At 37.8% G+C, this 19985-nt stretch overlaps 1 protein-coding gene across 13 annotated transcripts in view; it reads right to left on the bottom strand.

Moving 5' to 3' along the window:
* ARHGEF12 (Rho guanine nucleotide exchange factor 12) overlaps positions 1 to 19985 on the bottom strand; it is a 105773-nt gene that overhangs the window by 73585 nt on the left and 12203 nt on the right. For 2 of the 13 annotated variants that reach the window (XM_074527828.1, XM_074527829.1), the window contains exon 1: positions 5426 to 5616. The exons of 10 other annotated variants lie outside the window; for them this stretch is intronic. The gene's annotated coding sequence lies outside the window, so the exon portion shown is untranslated. Of the gene's footprint in view, positions 1 to 5323; positions 5617 to 19985 lie in introns of those variants that run through there. One more of the 13 variants, XM_074527827.1, reaches the window with a different exon arrangement.

Here is a 19985-nt window from a genome sequence, read left to right as displayed (position 1 = left end):
ATGACACAAGCACTTGGATTTTTCCAAGAGCTGATGTCAGGGCTTTTCGTGGAGAAAGAGCTGCATTTACAGGGCAGGCAGGGAAGGAGGGCTTCCCCAGCTCCAGCTCAATGTGCCCTTTGTGCTGCTCCGCTGCTCGGGCCAGCGCCCTGCGAGAACTTGGAGTGCCCAAGAAACTCTCCAAAGGGGAGGGCTCGGGGACATTTCCAGCAGCCAGAGCTGTTCTTCCACTCCTGACTGATTTCCAAGGCTCAGGAGCAGCAGCAGCAGCTTTCCCTCTGCAGGCCCTCAAGTTGTCACACAAGGCCATTGATTGTTGGAGATGCCTACAAGGCGCTGAAAACTGGGGAGGGGGCACTGGAGGGAACATAAATAAACCAGGCTGCTCGTGTTTCCTTAATGCTGCCTTCAGATCCTGCCTAAAAGCAAGATTTGAGTCATAAGGGGAAGGTTTGGCCACTGAGTGTAGCTCAGAGCAAGCACAAAACCCGCTCAGAAATTGGTGGGGAATGGAGGCTGCCAAATCCCAGGTGATTTCCTACTGGTTCCCCAACAAATTACTGAATCTCTGTTTTCACCTCTGGGAGAGAAAAAAACTGACAGCTTCAAAATGCAAACTATTAAACACCACAAATGCTGAAAGAGGCCAAGTGTGTTTCTAAAAGGCATCCAGAAAAATTTATCATGACAAAAATTTACACAAAACGAGCCCCCACCATCATGAAAAGAAACATTCAGGATTTGTTCCTCTCCAAGCTTTGACTGCATGACTCATTTAATACAAGTGACCAGGTACAGGAGAAAGGTCAAGCTTGTGATTTCACAAGTTATGACCCAATTTTCTCACTCATTTATTTATTTTGAAGTAGGCCATAGACAAATATTCCCAGGCCTAGAGAGCTCAAGCTTCCCTGTAACAAGAAAAAGCTGAAATATGTGGTTTGGCCATATTTCAGAGCCCCAAAATATCCAATTTAATATAATAATTATATTTTCACACCATCTCATAAATACATTTTCACGCCATCTTTGCATCCTGAGCTTTTGCTATTTGGAAGGAGGGAAGGAAGAGGGGTAGAACACGTTTGTTGTGATTCATTCCTCCAGCTTTCACTTCTGAAAAATCCTTTTTAAACCCCTTTGCCCAGAGCCTGAAAGAATCCAATCCAGCACTGGCGTTCCTTGCACAGACAGGGCGTGGAGTCCAAATTAACCTGCCCTCCCTAAACTGCAGCTAATTACAGGGAAATGAAATGTTTGCTTTGCTTGCCAATAATTGCAGAACGCAGAGCTGGCTCGGTGGCGGCTCCTCCTCCACAACAGCTTCCCAGTGAACTGCCCCAAAAAATAAAGGAATAAACCAATTTTCTTTTCCTAAACAGAGCAGAGAGACCCAAAGCTGGGAGTGCCATGGGGTTTGCTTTGCTTTCACCTGACACACACACACACACACACACACACCCAGGGCTGGGATCACTTTTGCATTTCATTAGGCACCAAGCCTAGTTCCTTATTAATGCCATACCCAGCTTGTGGTTGTTATGAACCAGCAACGAGCCTGGTGTGGAAACAGCCCTTAAAAACAGCAAAAGACAGCAATTAGAAAGGGAGGAGAAAAAAAAAAAAAAAAAAAAGCCCATCCCCAACACAGAGCGCACGTAATACAACTGGAAATGTAGCTTTCAAAATAGCATAATGCTGCCTCCAATTAGGCAGCTTGAAGTTTTGCAAATATATGTACAAGGTTCAGAGGCACAGAGGAGTATTTGGCCCAGAGTTCACATTTCTGGGGAGTGAGTGCAGTTCCCTGGCACAGGAACACCACACCTCCATGGCTTGGAAGTGCTGAGAGCGTACTAAAGGACCTGCAGCAAGATAAATAAATGATAATAAATTTATTTTCAAAGAATAAGAGGGATAAATAGTAATAAATTTAATATTCCTCCTGTGTGTCTTTCAAAAGATATTTTAAAGTGACAAGGCCAAGCTGTTGTGCTCCTCAGCATTGTCAGCTTTGCCTGGTTTAATGTGGCCACTAAGGTGAGCAGAGGAAAGGTTGGTTGGGAGAATTTGGATTGTCCAGGCTAGAGAAGAATTGGGATTCTTCAAAATTGAGATTATTCAGTATGCACGAGAACTGGGATTCTTCAAAATTGGGAATGGCTGGGAGAATTTGGATTGTCCAGCCTAGAAAAGAATTGGGATTCTTCAAAAGTGGGAAAGACTGGGAGAATTGGGGATCTTCGAAACTGGGAAAGGCTGGGAGAACTGGGATTGTCCAGCCTAGAAAAGAACTGGGATTCTTCAAAATTGGGAATGGCTGGGAGAATTGGGATTGTCCAGCCTGGAGAAGAACTGGGATTCTTCAAAACTGGGAAAGGCTGGGAGAATTGGGATTGTCCAGCCTAGAAAAGAATTGGGATTCTTCAAAACTGGGAAAGGCTGGGAGAACTGGGATTGTCCAGCCTGGAGAATCGAGATTCTTTAAAACTGGGAAAGGCTGGGAGAATTTGGATTGTCCAGCCTAGAAAAGAATTGGGATTCTTCAAAACTGGGAAAGGCTGGGAGAATTAGGGATCTTTGAAACTGGGAAAGGCTGGGAGGACTGGGATTGTCCAGCCTGCAGAAGAATTGGGATTCCTCAAAATTGAGAAAGGCTGAGAGAACTGAGATTATTCGGTCTGCATGAGAATTGGGATTCTTGAAAATTGGGAGAGGCTGGGAGAATTTGGATTGTCCAGCCTGGAAAACAACTGGATTCTTCAAAATTGGGAAAGGCTGGGGGAACTTGGATGGTCCAGCCTGGCCTTGAGGTGACCTCGCTGTGGCCTTCCAGGAGCTGAAGGAAACATGGAGAGACCCTTCCCAAGGCTGGGGAAACAGGGTGAGGGGCAACGGCTCCAAACGGACAGAGAGCAGGGTTAGGGTGGACACTGGGCAGGAATTGTTCCCTGGGAGGGTGGGCAGGCCCTGGCACAGGTGCCCAGAGCAGCTGTGGTGGATCCTGGCAGTGCCCAAAGCCAGGTTGGAGCACCTGGGACAGTGGAAGGTGTCCCTGCCCATGGGATGGAGTGACCTTGAAGGTCCCTTCCAACCCAATCCACCCTGGGATTCTGGGATTTCCCCTGACAACATCAGCAGCACCTTTCTCCCCGTTTCTTATCAAATAAAATTAAAATTTTAGACAGTCTATGCAACTCAAAAGGAAGGAGCAAACTAACAAACTTAAGAACACACCACAGCACCTTCCCCCATGGATTTACACTTTCCAGAGGCATTATCAGTTTCTCTGCCCCACTGCACACCCCAAAACTTTCATTAAGTGACTCCTTTGACAAACGAGGTCAGCAGGCACTTTGCCTTAATTGAAATTTCCCTTCAGCCCTCGTTGGGCTGTTTTAGAGGTTCACGTGCCTTTACTGCCCTGGAAATGTAAACCAAGAGTTGCCTGCTCATCAGGAGCAGCAGTTTATGAGTTCAAAGCTGAGCAGACACAACCCAAAAGCATTTCCAGCCCTGCCTTCCCTTCTCCCACTCAGGGATGAACCTTTGGCCAAATTACACCCATTCTGCATGGGATGTGCAGACAACATCCACCCCTCTGACCTCTGCAGAGCTTCTAAATATTTCCCAGCTGCCATCAACTAATTTACAGTTAATATGTCTAAAACCACCCAAAGGCAAAGTGCTCCCAGTGGCTTCATTTACACCGAGGGAAAAATTGGATCCACAACTTTACAGAGAATCAAGAAATCATGACCATAGTGTTGCTTAACCTGTACAGTGTATTTTTAGCTCTCAGTCCTTCACAGCTAATTCTGCTCAAGTTTTACTCCTGTAGATACAAACACCAAACTATTTGAGCCTAAATTCCAAGTATGCAACTCAATGAGCATTTCACCTTGCTGGCTTGCACACCTCCCAGCAGGGTTTGTGTCCCAGCATTAACTCAGATTTTAGAAACGTCCACGGAAAGTTTCTCCACCATACATTGCAGTTTCCCAAAACAGAAAAAGTGATGTCAGCTGAGCTATAAAGAGATTAGCAGTGCTGTATAGTGGAGCTGGAGCTATCTCAGTTGTTTAAGAAAAAATAAAGAGGCTTCTGGGACATGCAAACCTATTATTTCTGCCATAAAACACAAGAGGAAAGATGCACATAGCACACATTGCATGAGGAGGGAAAAAATGTACACAGGCATTTGTGGCATGCTTTGCTCCTTCCCATTTCATCTCCCCTCCATCTAAACTACAGCAAAAATCCAGAAATACTGACTGGGAACGAGTGGAGCAGAACACAGGATTAGGATTTCTCAGCAACATCAAGCCCTGGTTTTTCCACTGTAAAATGGAAGATAAAAATCCAGGAGTGAAGCTCTTTGTAAAATGGCTCAAGATCCTGAGAACAGCCCATGAGTCAAACCCAGAGCTATTAATAGGCCTCTGGACGTGTTTGTATTAGTATTTGCCTCTTGGGACTTGTAAAATAAATAAAAATACAAGAGAGAAAAAAAAAAAAATCCAAACAAATATTTAGTCAGGAAAGCTCCCAGCTGCTAAAAGATGACTGCAGCAAAATTCTCAAAAATACAGGGAAGGGGTTTGGAGATAACCAAGGCAGCAGATTGGAGCTGCTCCCCCACCGGGTTCAGTGGCACCTCCAGCTCTTGGTGCCTCCCCCTCATCATGCAGCATGATGACAACTGCCAGCCCTCTCTGGCTGTATTTATATTTATATTTTAGAAAAACAACAAATCCCCTCAGCATCTCAAAGCCTTTCTACATCACAATCTGATATATTAGAACAAAACACTGCAGTTTTCTCTCAGGGCTGATGGCTGTCACTGTATCAACACTGCCTCAAATCTGTCCGCACCACCACTGGGACTGATACATTTGTTTAAATTTTAGATCACTTTACAATAGAATAATAAAACACAAATAAAACAGTGAAAAATGTATTCAGGAAAAATAAACCCCACCCAGAACACTCAGAGATGGTTGCTTGAGCACCAGCAGCTAATTTAACATCAACATGCATAAAATATCAACTTATCAAAAATCACATTCCCTGTGGCTGGTGAGGAGGCTCTGGTATGGAATTACTGGGAAATGGAAAGAAGGGAGAGCTGCCAGCATCTACATCCCAAGCATCTTTCCAGGCTGTCAGAACCTTTGTTCTTCAGCTCAGCCACCAAGACACAGATTTCCACAGCAAACACATGAAACTGGCCATTTTCACAGCAAAACCACAAAGGAGTAACTCAGGTTTCATACAGCAGCTATTAAAAGATGAAAGAAGAAAAAAATAAAAAGAGACAAACCTCCCCTCCCAGTAGAAATTAAAGGAAAATTCCTTTTTCTCTGCTCTGCACGCCAGGCAGGTACTCGCGGCTCGGGGAACGGGAACAAAGGCTCAGCGTTACCTGTTCCACACGCCGGAGGCAGCTGAGCGGGCGCATCCCAAAGGGCCATGGCAGGCACGGCTCCGATCCCAAACCCTCCCGTGCCGGAGCCGCCCGGGCTCGGGATGCCGGGGAGGAACCGCGGAGCGCTCACGGACCGCGGGGGGAGGCAGCGAACTCCTCCTCTCCTGTCCCACCGCCCCCGCCCAGCCGGGGATGCTCGTGGGCACAGCGGCACGGCTGGGAAATATTGATCTCTATTGCTGTATCTGGGGAGATGTTGGCTTTTTGTGAGCATTTATATGTGTGCATATAAATGTATATTTTATATATATATATATATATATATATATATATATATATATATATATACACATATATATATATATATACATGTATATGTATATATATTATGTATGCATTATATATACATATATGTTATATATAATAACAATATATTATATACACATATATACACATACACATATATACATACATATATACACACATACATACATATATACATATATATACATATATGTATATATACGTGTGTATATATGTATGCATATATACATGTATGTATATATGTGTATACATATGTATATATGTGTATATATGTGTGTATATATATGTGTATATATATGTGTATATATGTGTATATATGTATATATGTATAGATATATGTATATATGTATATATATGTATATATGTATATATGTGTGTATATATATGTATATATGAGTATCTATATGTATATATGTGTGTATATATGTATATATGTGTGTATATATATGTATATATGTGTATCTATATGTATATATGTGTGTATATATGTATATATGTGTGTATATATGTATATATGTGTGTATATATGTATATATGTGTTTATATATATGTATATATGTGTATCTATATGTATATATGTGTAGCTATATGCATATATGTGTATATATATGTGTATATACGTGTATATATATGTGTATATACATGTATATATATGTGTATATACATGTATATATGTGTATATACATGTATATATGTGTATATGTGTGCATACATGTGTATATATACTATATAATTATTATATACACATACATATGTATATATAATACAAACATAATATGTACACATAATATGTACATAAAATATATAAACATAATATATGTACAAATATATATTATGTAAATATATAATATATTTATAACGTATATCATTATATAAATATAATATATTAATATGTTGCCTATTTAATATATTTTATATATTTATTTTATATATAAACTTCATATGTATTTTATATACATTAAAATATATTTTAAAATATTTTATATATTGTTATTTAATATTTCTAATTAATATTTAACCTAACCCTCTCTTCTCCCACCTCCTCCCCCCAGGCAGCAGCAGCAAGGGCAGCCCAGAGCAACAGAGAGCTGAGCCAGCAAAATTCAGCATTTCCAGCTCTTCTGGGGGCTGAAAAATATTTATCTATATTTCCATATTTGTGGATATGTTTGTTTTGTGTGCATCTATATGCATGCATATAAATGTGTGCATATATATATATATAAAATATTAAATATATCTGTAAATATATATTATATAAAATACATATATAAATATTATATCTAGACTATGCAATAGTCTATTACATATAGAGTATAGATAGATATATATACATATATACATATATACATATATACATATATACATATATACATACATATACACATATATAGATATATATGTATATATAAATTTATATAAAATATGCATTGATAAATATGAAATTGTAAATATAAATAATATATAATATTATCGATATTCATATCTAACACTAGTTATAGAGTAAATTGTTTTGACTTATCAGCCAATCACAACCAAGCTGTCGAGCCTCTAGAAAGAGTCACAAGTTTTTCTTTAATATCTTTCAGCCTTCCATCTGTATCCTTTCAGTATTCTTTAGTATAGTCTAGTAGAGTATTCTTTTATATATTATAGATCATAAAATTAAGGAAAATTACGTGTTTCTAAGCCATCACCAAGGTTGCAAAAATAATAAATTAGCCTTGTAAGAACAGGGGTGAGGTCCATCATTCCTCCCTATGTGCCAACACCAGCGTGCCCCTCTCTGCCGGGCACAGGGGCAAACCCAGCGCTCAGACCAGGAGGATTTTGGAGCGGGGCAGCCCCAGGGAAGGGCTGCAGGGTGAAGGGGCCGTTTGCTTTTTCTGCCCCAATAAGCTAATGAAGTTTGGGAGCGGTGCTGGCGGGACAGAAATTTCTTCACGCTCCACTGTCTGTTTGTGTTTGATTCATGTAAATCTTCCCAGGGCCCAGCACGCCCCGGGCTCCAGCTCTCCATTCACCAGCCAAAGTGCCACGTACAGACTGAGCAGGGCAAAACCAAGAGCTCTATTTCAGTCCTTGCCATAAACCCCAGAGAACTCCACCAAACTCCTTTCTGGTGAGTTGATTCGAATTACGCTCCTCCTCGTGAAATTCTGCTCTTTTTTTTTTTTCCCCTTTCCCCAAATTAAAAAATGAAACTGCAGCAAACCGCTTTAATATATTAATAAGAGTTATCTTCTTTTTAGATCATTTTTCTTTTTAGATCATTTTCTTTTTAGATCATTTTCTTCTCAGATCATTTTCTTCTCAGATCATTCTCTTCTCAGATTTCCTCAGTTCTCATGACCAAATTTTTCAGCCTGTCCAAAGGATGCTGGTACCAAACATCATGTCCAAGCCACAACTTCAGCAAAGCTGCAATTACCCAAAAGACAGGAAGCCAAAGAAATCAACTCCTACCCTTCCATCTCCCTGCTCCATGCAATCATTTCCCAGCCAGAACTTGTATTTTCCATGCTTCTCCCTTTCCCAGTGGCATGCATTATCATTTTTGAAATAGCACAGGGCTCCGGCTCATTGGTTCCTATTTTGAAACGTTTGCCCAGCTCCTCAATTTTCTAGGAATTTCACGAATCAGAAAATGTCAGCTGTCCAGAAGAAAATGGGAACCAGAGGGAAGGAGAAAGCCAGGCCAGGATCAGCTCAGATGCTCACAGGAATATTCCAAACACAATCCTTGGGAAGGGAAAAAATGATCAATATTGGGGGTTTTAACCAGTGTGGAATCACAGAGTTAATGAAACCGGGGAAAAGGGGCTGAAAATCCCAGTTTGTTATTCATGCCTGAGTGAGAATCACATGCACCAAACAGCCTCTGCTGAGGGTGTCAAAACAGAAGTATTTTTAAACTTGGGTTACAGTCTAAAATCAAACATTTCCGGATTTTTCTCCCCAATGCTCCTCATCATCAAGTGAAACACAGATGGGACAATCTGACAGACCAATAAACCTTAATTTACTAAAGGATATTTTGATTAAAGCATTGATATTTCCTATTTCTTTCACTGCACAGAGCAAATGCACATTTCCCAGCTGCCTGCCTCAGTTTACCCTTACCACCAATTTAAGGTTGCAGGTTGCTTTACAATCATAAAAATGCATAAAACATTATAGAGTATTATGTATTATTTTATATATTATATCTATTTATTCATGTCTTGTATATCTAAAACACAAAGATATATAAATATACATATATATATACATATATATACATATATATACGTATATATATGTATATATATATATATATATATATATATATATATGTATATAAAATATCCTTGCAGAAACCCCCATCCATTTTAAATTTTCGTGCAAAATATTTAACTTGAAGTCATTAAAGTCACTGAAGAGGAACCAGGAATACAAAAGGAATATGTTTCAAGGCTTTTAACTCACAAGGGACATTTTCAATTCCCTCAAACATCACAATTCTGTTGCTGGCGTGAGCACTTGGGAAAATAAATGCATTTGTGCCATAAAACAAGCTTAAAAGGGTCAGAAATGAATATTGCAGCTTCTGGTTTTTTACAAAGAACTCAAACTTTGAAGAATCCAAATGAAATTTCAGTCCATCAGGAAAAACATTTAATATTTTAAAAAAAGGACTTTAGGGCACAGCCATGTAAGACTTGTGTTGTCTTACATGACTGTGTAATTTTTTAACTTTAAAAAATTAGAGGATTAATTTTTATTTCTATTTTATCAACAGTTTTTGGGAGAAAGCAACACAACACATCCTTTTCAAGTGCAAAGCAACCCAGCTGCCAGGAAACAGTGGAAAAACACGAAAAAAATCAGGAATGGAAGCTTCTGTCTTGCTTCCTACTCTGATTTTCAGATTTCCTTCCCCCAGCACGCTCAGTCACAGGACATCATAAAAAAACAATTTGGAGGAGGGGAAAAAAATGACCATAAAAAGCAAAAAAAAGTCTGATGCAATCAGGTTTTTTAGGAGAAATTAAGTGATAGCCAAGAAATGGCGAGGACTGGAAATGGAATATCGGTGTTTTAAACCCACAGGGATTTCTACAGTGCTGGACAACAGCAGGGAAGGAAGATAAGGAAAAATATGGAAAAAAATACAGAATTATAAAAGAAATCTCTCCTAAGAACATGGGGAAGGTGGAGTAGGAATAAGTAGAGATTTAGAGACTTGTCTTGGCCTATTTAAAGAATAATAAAAGTAATGAAAATTAAGTGTTTCTAAAGCATGACACGAGTTCCAAGCCTCAATATCCCAAAATTTTCCAATCTCTGTGCTCCATCCTCTTAACAAGGAACAGCAATTCCGGTCCCCAATACTGATTATTGATTATCTATTTATATTGATTAAGGAATATTTATGTTGATTAAGGAATTCTCTCCTCTTTGCAAAGCTCCTCCACTCATTCAATCCCAGCTCTGTGCAGCTTAGGCTGGGCTATGGTAACAAAAACAAATACTCTAAATAGTCTTTGCCTATTTAGAGTAAAGAATAATAAAAAATAATGAAAATTAAGTGCTTCTAAAACATGTCCAATACTCAATATCCCAGAATTCTGCAATCTCTGTGCAAGGAACAGCAATTTTGATCCCAAGTATTTTGTATTAATTAAGGAATTCTCTCCTCTTAGCAAAGCTCCTCCACTCATTCAATCCCAGCTCTGTGCAGATCAGGCTGGGTTATGGTAACAAACCTATTTAGAGTAAAGAATAATAAAATAATGAAAATTAAGTGCTTCTAAAATATTTCCAAGCCTCAATATCCCAGCATTCTGCAATCTCTGTGCAAGGAACAGCAATTTTGATCCCAAATATTTTGTATTGATTAAGGAATTCTCTCCTCTTAGCAAAGCTCCTCTCCTGGTTCAGTCCTAGCTCTGTGCTGGCCAGGCTGGGTTATGGTAACAAATCTATTTACAGAGCTGTCTTTGCCTATTTAGAATAAATAATAACAAAAATAATGAAAATTAGGTGCTTCTAAAACATGTCCAATACTCAATATCCCAGAATTCTGCAATCTCTGTGCAAGGAACAGCAATTTTGATCCCCAGTATTTTGTATTAATTAAGGAATTCTCTCCTCTTAGCAAAGCTCCTCTACTCATTCAATCCCAGCTCTGTGCAGCTCAGGCTGGGCTATGGTAACAAATCTATTTACAGAGCTGTCTTTGCCTATTTAGAGTAAAGAATAATAAAATAATGAAAATTAGGTGCTTCTAAAACATCACACAAGTTCCAAGCTTGAATATCCCAGAATTCTGCAATCTCTGTGCAAGGAACAGCATTTTTGGTCCCACATATTTCATATTGATTAAGGAATTCTCTCCTCTTAGCAAAGCTCCTCTCCTGGTTCAATCCCAGCTCTGTGCAGCTCAGGCTGGGCTATGGTAACAAACCTATTTAGAGTAAAGAATAATAAAAAATAATGAAAATTAAGTGCTTCTAAAACATGTCCAATACTCAATATCCCAGAATTCTGCAATCTCTGTGCTCCATCCTCTTTACAAGGAACAGCATTTCTGGTCCCAAATATTTCATATTGATGAAGGAATTCTCTCCTCTTAGCAAAGCTCCTCTCCTGGCTCCATCCCAGCTCCGTGCTGGCCAGGCTGGCCTTTGGTAAATATTCACACACAATTTCCAGACCTTTCCCCCAGCAAGGAGCAGGCCTGGGAAAAGCAGAACTTTCCAGAACTTTCCAGAGCTGCACAGGGCGGGAGGCGAGCGCTGCCCAAGGAACGGAGCTCCCACCCCTGTGGGAAGGATCCAGGAGGATCCAGCATCCCATCCTGCAGGGCTGGGGCAGCCCTGCCAGGAAATCCTCAGCCTTCAGCTCCCCAGATTCCCAGGATCCTGTTTGGGATGTGGGAATTGCCCCTGGAAGTGTCCAAGGGACAGTGCAAGGTGTCCCTGCCCTTGGGACAAAATCACCTTGAAGGTCCCTCCATCCAATCCCACCCCAGGCTGGGATTCCATCCTGTGGCATTTGCAGCTCAGAGAGGCCAAACCTCACTCAGAATTGTTGGGAAATTCAATTCAATTCAATTCAATTCAATTCAATTCAATTCAATTCAATTCAATTCAATTCTATGGATGAAAATAATCTGTTACTGACAAAGAATTCCATGCAGGCACCAGCAGGATGTGGATAGACGGACACAGGCATTTTTAAACAGTGAATCCCTAATATTATAACACATCACATCAATAAATAAAAAAAAAAACTTTCCAGCACTTTTAACTAGCCCCAAAAATTATCAGAAAAAGAATGGCTGCCCAGTTCCCCCATCAGAATATGCAAATACTCCACAGAGCTTTATATGAGCACTGAATCTCACACATCAGATCAATAAATAAAAAACTTTCCAACACTTTTTATTAGCCCCAAAAATTACCAGTTAGAGAATGGCTGCCCAGTTCCCCCATCAGAATATCCAAATACTCCACAGAGCTTTATATTAGCACTGAATCCCACACATCAGATCAATAAATAAAAAACTTTCTAACACTTTATTAGCCCCAAAAATCACCAGTGAGAGAATGGCTGCCCAGTTCCCCCATCAGAATATCCAAATACTCCATAGAGCTTTATATTAGCACTGAACCCCTAACGTTGTAACACATCACATCAATAAATAAAAAACTTTCCAACACTTTTTATTAGCCCCAAAAATCACCAGTTAGAGAATGGCTGCCCAGTTCCCCCATCAGAATATCCAAATACTCCACAAAGTTTTACATGAGCACTGACCCTCATTTTCTCCCTTTTCTTTAGGCTCAGAATGTTCATTTCTCCTATTTTATATCAAGGAACAAAGTCCAACCCACACATCCTAAATAAACAGGAACTAGCAGACTGCTATGGGTTGGGTTTTTTTTTTTTTTTTTTGAGAGAATATGTAAATATAAAAGCACAGACAAGAAGAAATGTAAGAAATCTGACATATTTCAGCAAGGACTCAGAGTCCACCCCATGAGCTCCACCTTTCAGACACATCTGAGAAACACCTGAGTCTTTCCAAGCACAAAAATCCTGCCCTGCTCTGTCAGCACATCCCACAAAAAGCCATAAAGGTGTTAGAGGCACAGAGCTGCACTTCAATCAAGCATAGGGAATTTAAAATTTTCTTTTCTCCATCAAAAAAGAGTCTGCGTGCTGTCTCAAAAACTTTTATTGCTCTACAAGCAGCAAAGCACTATGAGATTTTCTCTCTGGGTATGTTTTATGGAGTGCAGGAAACAACCTGATGAAGAAAAGAGTTAATTTTTGATGTGATTATCCCAACTATGTTACATAAGAGGCAGTGGAAGTGAAAGACACAGCAGCTTCCTCTCAGGGATTTCTGCAAGTCAGAGGAGACGGCTCAGAGCAGATAAAATCATCATTTTCCAAACCCACTGCTTCACACAGACCAACCCTTCACCACCTCAGCTCCTGCAGTTACTGGAACCGAGCTGGGAAAACAAAAAACTGAGCGACAGAAACAGGAAATTGTTTTTGCAGGAAAAAAGGAGATGGACAATTGAAGTGGGAATGCTGCTCAGATCAGCCTTACATCAGCAACAGAACTCCTTTTTTAAAAAAGATGTGACACCTTGGGATGCACAGAAAATAGCACAGATATTTGGCACATTCAGCTTATTTGGGGAGGCAATGCACAGGCCAGAATTCCTGGAAACTTTCAATATTTTTCAAGTATTTTTCTATACACTATGCAACTATTTCGCTATATTTTTCAACTATTTTGCTATATACTTCTATATTATATAGCAATATATATCAAATATGAAATTGTATATAATAAAATTATATAAAATATGAAATTGTATAAATTATATATATAAATATATAAATAGTATATAAATATATAAATATATATAAATATGAAATTGTATATGTAAAATATGAAATTGTAAATATACATAATGAATAGTAGTATAGATATGAATATATATTATATGAATAGAATATATTCTATGTTATATATTTTCTATATTGTATATTATTATACTTATATATTATATACTATATAGTATATACTATATACTAGATACTGTATATTAGATACTATATACTATATATCATATATTATACAATATATACTATATACTATATATTATATAGTATATATTATATATTAGATACTATATAGTATATATTATATACTATATATTATATATTATATACTATATATTATATAGTATATATTATATATTAGATACTATATAGTATATATTATATACTATATATTATATATTATGTAAGCAAATGTTTTTAGGATGGAGATGAGAATGCCTTAAGAAAAATCCTCAATTTTTCAAGTACAATCATGGGCTGTAACTGAGTGAAACCCGAGTGCAGCATCTGCACCATGCCAGGGAAAATTCAAATTAAATCCGGCATAAAAGATATAAAAGATTAAATCCCATGCAGAAGTATTACCCACAAAGGAAAAAAAACAAAAGTGATTTACACACAGGAGAAACTGCTTTAAAATCAGCTCTAAAAAAAGCCCCACACTGAATCATTGAAACTTTCAGCACAAAATCTTAACTCCGAGCATTTGCTGCTAATAGATATTACTGGAGTGATCTAAGCCAAGAAAAGAATTACAGAAAATTATCATTTTCGACTGTGTCACCCAACAAGCAGCTGAATGGTTCCTACAGACAGTAATTAAAATAAGAAAGTTCTGGTACAAATATGGAAACTGATTAAAAGACAGCTGTGAAGTCTGCTTAAATCTGTGATTAAAAAAAAATAAATCTGCACAGGTAAAACATGAAAGATCCTTTATGAAAGAGAACCCTGTTTCAGTTTCATTGTCTGGGCTGACTTCTGGCATAGGAAAATGAGTTCTGCATTGAAAAGGTCACCGAGTTTCCTTCCTTGATCTTTTACCATGAACAATTTTAGAAGGCATTAAACATTTCAGAACAGCCTATCTAAACAAATTTTCGCTTATCCTGTCATTGAATTCAGTTCGACCAATTCCAGTAAGTCTGACTGAAAAAACAAAAGCCCCCCCCCACCCAAAGCTGCTCTAAAATGTAATATTTATGCCAGCCACTAAATGCAAACTTGAGTCCACGCCAAAACAGCATAAATTAGAAAAAAGTCATTATTCTATAGCTGACAATTTGAAAAGAGAGCGGTGAGAGCTGGGAAACTCCATTTGCTAAAATCCATTTCATTCACAGCAAACTGACCAGAGTTGATAAATCTGTGTCATAATTCAGAAAAGGGAGAAAAAACCACAGCACCAGCTCCGTGGGTTTAGCACTCAATACCTTGCTCTGCTTCACTCCAGGGCTGGGAATTGTCAGCAATAAATTCCTGCAGGCCTGTAAAACTCCAGGAACTGCTCACTATTTGTCAAGGAGCAGCGAGGGAGGGGCACAGCCTCATTTATTCTTTCCAAAGAATTCTGCAGGTCCTTTTTGATTCACCGTGAATTTCATCCCAGCCCGGTTTTACAGCACAAAACATAAACAGGCTCAAGGACGGGATCAAACATCAAAATGTTGACCCCAGAACGAGTCAGGGCTGGTTTTATCATTATTCCATCCCACACCTGCTGCTTTACAAACCCAAATTCAGACAGCAGGGAGAAAAACCCAAGTTAAAATGCAATTTGGCAATACCTGTACTCACAGCCCTGAAAAGGGATAAATCCAATTTTTTATAACATTAAAATACACTTTGATTTTCTCACTGCTTCAGTACGACAAAAACCACACAAATTTAGATTTGCCAGTGTTTCCAGGTACTGTCAGTGAGCAAAACATCGATTTATGTCCCCCAAAATTCACTTTATTTCTGACTTTGTCCTCCATGCGTTATTGGGATAACCCACAGCCTTTCCCAGGGCTCTCCATCTCCCCTTCCCCTAAAGCCCAGCACCCACAGGGAGGACAGGAACGTTTCAAACCTTGCCAGGAAGTTTTATTGTTTAACTCCAATTTTATTGTTCAACTCCTGCATCTGCCCCTGGTTTGAGATTTTACAGCAGGAACACTCCCAGGGCTCGCTGCCCCTCCTCCAGCAGCTGATTCACCTGGATTTTTGATTATTTACTCATCACATATTTGTACTGTGCTGGATATGAGGCGCTTCCTGCTCCTCAGCAGGGCAGAAATCAGGGAAATTTTAACCCAGTGCCTGCTTTGCAGGAAACATTGGATAATCAAATAGAAAATATTTAGTGTTATAATTTCTGTTTTAGCAGAGCAGGCACACAGCTCACCTACAGAAAGTTGAATTATCCATCCAATAGATAACAAAGTTTTATAATTTCTGTTTTAGCAGAGTATGCACACAGGTCAACTATAGAAAGTTGAATTATCCATCCAACAGAAATCAGGGAAATTTTAACCCAGTGCCTGCTTTGCAGGAAACATTTGGCCATCAAATAGATAAGATAAAATTAAGTGTTATAATTTGCTTTAGCAGATCATGCACACAGCTCACCTACAGAAAGTTGAATTATCCATTGAATAGATAAGATAAAATATTATAATTTCTGTTTTAGCAGAGCAGGCACACAGCTCAACTACACAAAGTTGAATTATCCATCCAACAGAAATCAGGGAAATTTTAACCCAGTGACTGCTTTGCAGGTAACATTGGATAATCAAATAGAAAATATTTAGTGTTATAATTTTGGTTTTAGCAGAGCAGGCACACAGCTCACCTACAGAAAGCTGAATTATCTATCAAATAGATAACAAAGTTTTATAATTTCTGTTTTAGCAGAGCATGCACACAGCTCACCTATAGAAAGTTGAATTATCCATTAAACAGAGATCAGGGAAATTTTTAACCCAGTGACTGCTTTGCAGGTAACACTGGATAATCAAATAGAAAATATTTAGTGTTATAATTTCTGTTTTAGCAGAGCATGCCCACAGCTCACCTATAGAAAGTTGAATTATCTATCAAATAGATAACAAAGTTTTATAATTTCTGTTTTAGCAGAGCAGGCACTCAGCTTACCTACAGAAAGTTGAATTATCCATCAAACAGAAATCAGGGAAATTTTAACCCAGTGACTGCTTTGCAGGTAACATTTGACCACCAAATAGATAAAATTAAGTGTTATAATTTGCTTTAGCAGAGCATACACACAGCTCACCTACAGAAAGCTGAATTATCCATCAAATAGATAACAAAGTTTTATAATTTCTGTTTTAGCAGAGCATGCACACAGCTCACCTACAGAAAGTTGAATTATCCATTAAACAGAAATCAGGGAAATTTTAACCCAGTGCCTGCTTTGCAGGTAACATTTGACCATCAAATAGAGAAAATTAAGTGTTATAATTTGCTTTAGCAGATCATGCACACAGCTCACCTACAGAAAGTTGAATTATCCATTGAATAGATAACATAAAGTGTTATAATTTCTGTTTTAGCAGAGCATGCACACAGGTCAACTATAGAAAGTTGAATTATCTATCAAATAGATAAGATAAAATGTTATAATTTCTGTTTTAGCAGAGCAGGCACACAGCTCACCCACAGAAAGCTGAATTAGCCATCAAATACACAACATAAAGTGTTATAATTCGTGTTTTCGCTAAAGAAAGCTGAATTTTGCTGGCTGTCAGCAGCTCGATCAGTCACCCATGCCTGAAAGAAACCCCAACTCTCTCCCTGTTTGCTGTCCTGGCAAACTCTAAATGCCCAAACCACCTTTAATTTCCAATTTCCTGCATCAACCAAGCACATTCATCACCCATCAGCTGCCCACATCTCACAGCATGAACAAAATGCTGTGCTAGCACCAGAACCAGCAGCTGGGCTGGAACTCAGAGAGCCCAAAAATCTTTTTTGTCCAGGATTTTCTCCTCTGAGAAGCCTCAGAGAAAAATGAAAATAATAATAATCTGATTTACTTCTTCTATGTTTTGCTGCTTTAGAATGTAGTTTGGGCATTGGTTATTAACAGGTGATGTTTTCATTGGTTTCATGGGAATTGTTTTTATTTAATGGCCAATTGGGCCCAAGCTGTGTCAGACTCTGAAAAGAGTCACGAGTTTTCATTATTATCTTTTTAGCCTTCTCTTTGTATCCCTTCTGTATTCTTTAGTATAGTTTAATATACTATATTATATTATATATATATATATATATATATTACATAATATAGTATATTAAACTATTTTATAGTATATTAAACTACATTTATTCTGATTTACTGCCACAGCAAAGGGATCCAAACACACCTCAGAGGAGAAGATGAAGAGATTTTCACATCGAAATTTCCAATTTAAATAAACAAATCACAGGCCTTGTTTGAAGTGTCCACAGTCCCTCTGTGCTCATCCCCAAAAGCAATTACAAACTCCCTTTTTTTATTTAACTAAAAGAAAAAAAGAACAACCAACCCCACCTCATTATTTGCATGTTCTTTGTTATTTTTCTCTTTGTTTGAAATGCTCTTTTGGGGCAAGCTTTTTGATCTAAAAGGCATTTAATTAAACAAAAAGGATAAAAGAAAGGAAAACCCTAAATCCCTATATACACTTGACAGCAATATTTATTTGAGGGGAATATATTCCACAAAATTAAATATATAATATTTATTCCCAGGGATTGTACCTGGATTACCAGAACACAGCCAGATTCTCCAATTAAAAAAAAACAGAAAAATCAACTTATTTCAAATTTAAACTTTAAGTTCCTTCAGACCTTTGCTGAAAATCCCATCAGTATCCCAAGAATCAATCTGGAGATGGGAAGGAGCCATTTGCTCTGGATATGGAAAACGACAGATGGAGCAAAAAACTTTCAGCAGATTTTTTTGAGCCACCTCCCAGGAGCTGGGATGATGGTAAAAACAGATCTAGATTTTAAAAATGAAATATAAAAATGTAAAAATATAAAAGTATTAAAAAAAAATTAAAAATAAAAGTAAAACATCAAAGTGAAAGGTAACAATTAAAGAGTAAAAATTCAAAAGTAAAAATTCAAAAGTAAATAAAAAAATAAATGAGAAATTAAATAAAAGTTAAATCAGCGAATTAAAAATTTTAAATATATATAAAAATTAAATAAAAAGTTAAAGAAATGAGATAAAAAATTTAAAAATTAAGTAAAAAATTAAACAAATTAAAATTTTCAAAATATATAAAAAATTAAATTAAAAGTTAAATTAGATAAAATTTAAAAAATTAAATAAAAAATAGATAAAAATTAAATAAAAATTAAATAAAAATTAAATTAAAAATTAAATTAAAAATTAAATAAAATTAAATTAAAAATTAAATTTAAAAAGAATTTTAAAAATTAAATAAAAATTAAATAAAAATTAAATGAAAAATTAAATAAAAATTAAATAAAAATTAAATAAAAAATAAATTAAAAATAAATTAAATAAGAATTTTAAAAATTAAATAAAAATTAAAAAATTAAATAAAAATTAAATAAAAAATAAAAATTAAATAAAAATTAAATGAAAAATGAAAATATACAAAAAAATTAAAAATAAAAAAAAAATTAAAATTTTAAATGGAGTTGGAAGGGCCAGGTTCTTTTCACCTGGCTGAATTCCAGGGAGAGGATTTTGCTTTTTCCAGGCAGCCCAAAGGCGCTGCAGAGCCGTTTCCTCTCCCCTCCCAGCTGAAGTGAACTCTCTGTTTCTGGGAATATATTCTGATTTATATTCCCAGGGGGAAGGAACAGCAGCACCCAGGGCTGTCCCCCCCTGCTCCCCCATCCCCCCGGGCAGCCCAGGAGCCTTTCCTGCCCCAAACCCGGGGCTGTGCCCAGGGAGGCCGAGGGGAGGGGGCGCAGGTGCAGCCACCAAACCCCGACTGCTGGAGGTCCCTGAGAGTGAGAGCTGATAACGCTGATAACGCTGATCCCGAGCTGCTGATGTGGGATCTCAGCACCTCAGCACTGAGGTGTCACCCAGAGCACCCTTGGGGGGCTCGGGAGTCCTGGAATGTTCCAGAAGTGTCTGGTGGCTGCACTTTGATCCTACACGGGAGACGACACCTGTATGAGGACAGGAGGGTTTCACCGGGGTGAATGGTGAAGGGATTGGTTAATTAGAGGGTGAGACACAGGGTTTAGGATTTCTGTACAGGGGGGTTTAGAGAAGTAAGATGGAGGAATTGGGGCCTGTCCTGTCCTTCTTCTTCTTCTTCTTCTTCTCCTCCATCTTCTGTGGTGA

The sequence above is a fragment of the Zonotrichia albicollis genome, chromosome 27 (genome assembly GCF_047830755.1).
Source record: "Zonotrichia albicollis isolate bZonAlb1 chromosome 27, bZonAlb1.hap1, whole genome shotgun sequence".
Taxonomy (NCBI): domain Eukaryota; kingdom Metazoa; phylum Chordata; class Aves; order Passeriformes; family Passerellidae; genus Zonotrichia; species Zonotrichia albicollis.
This window is presented reverse-complemented; position numbering and strand designations above follow the sequence as displayed.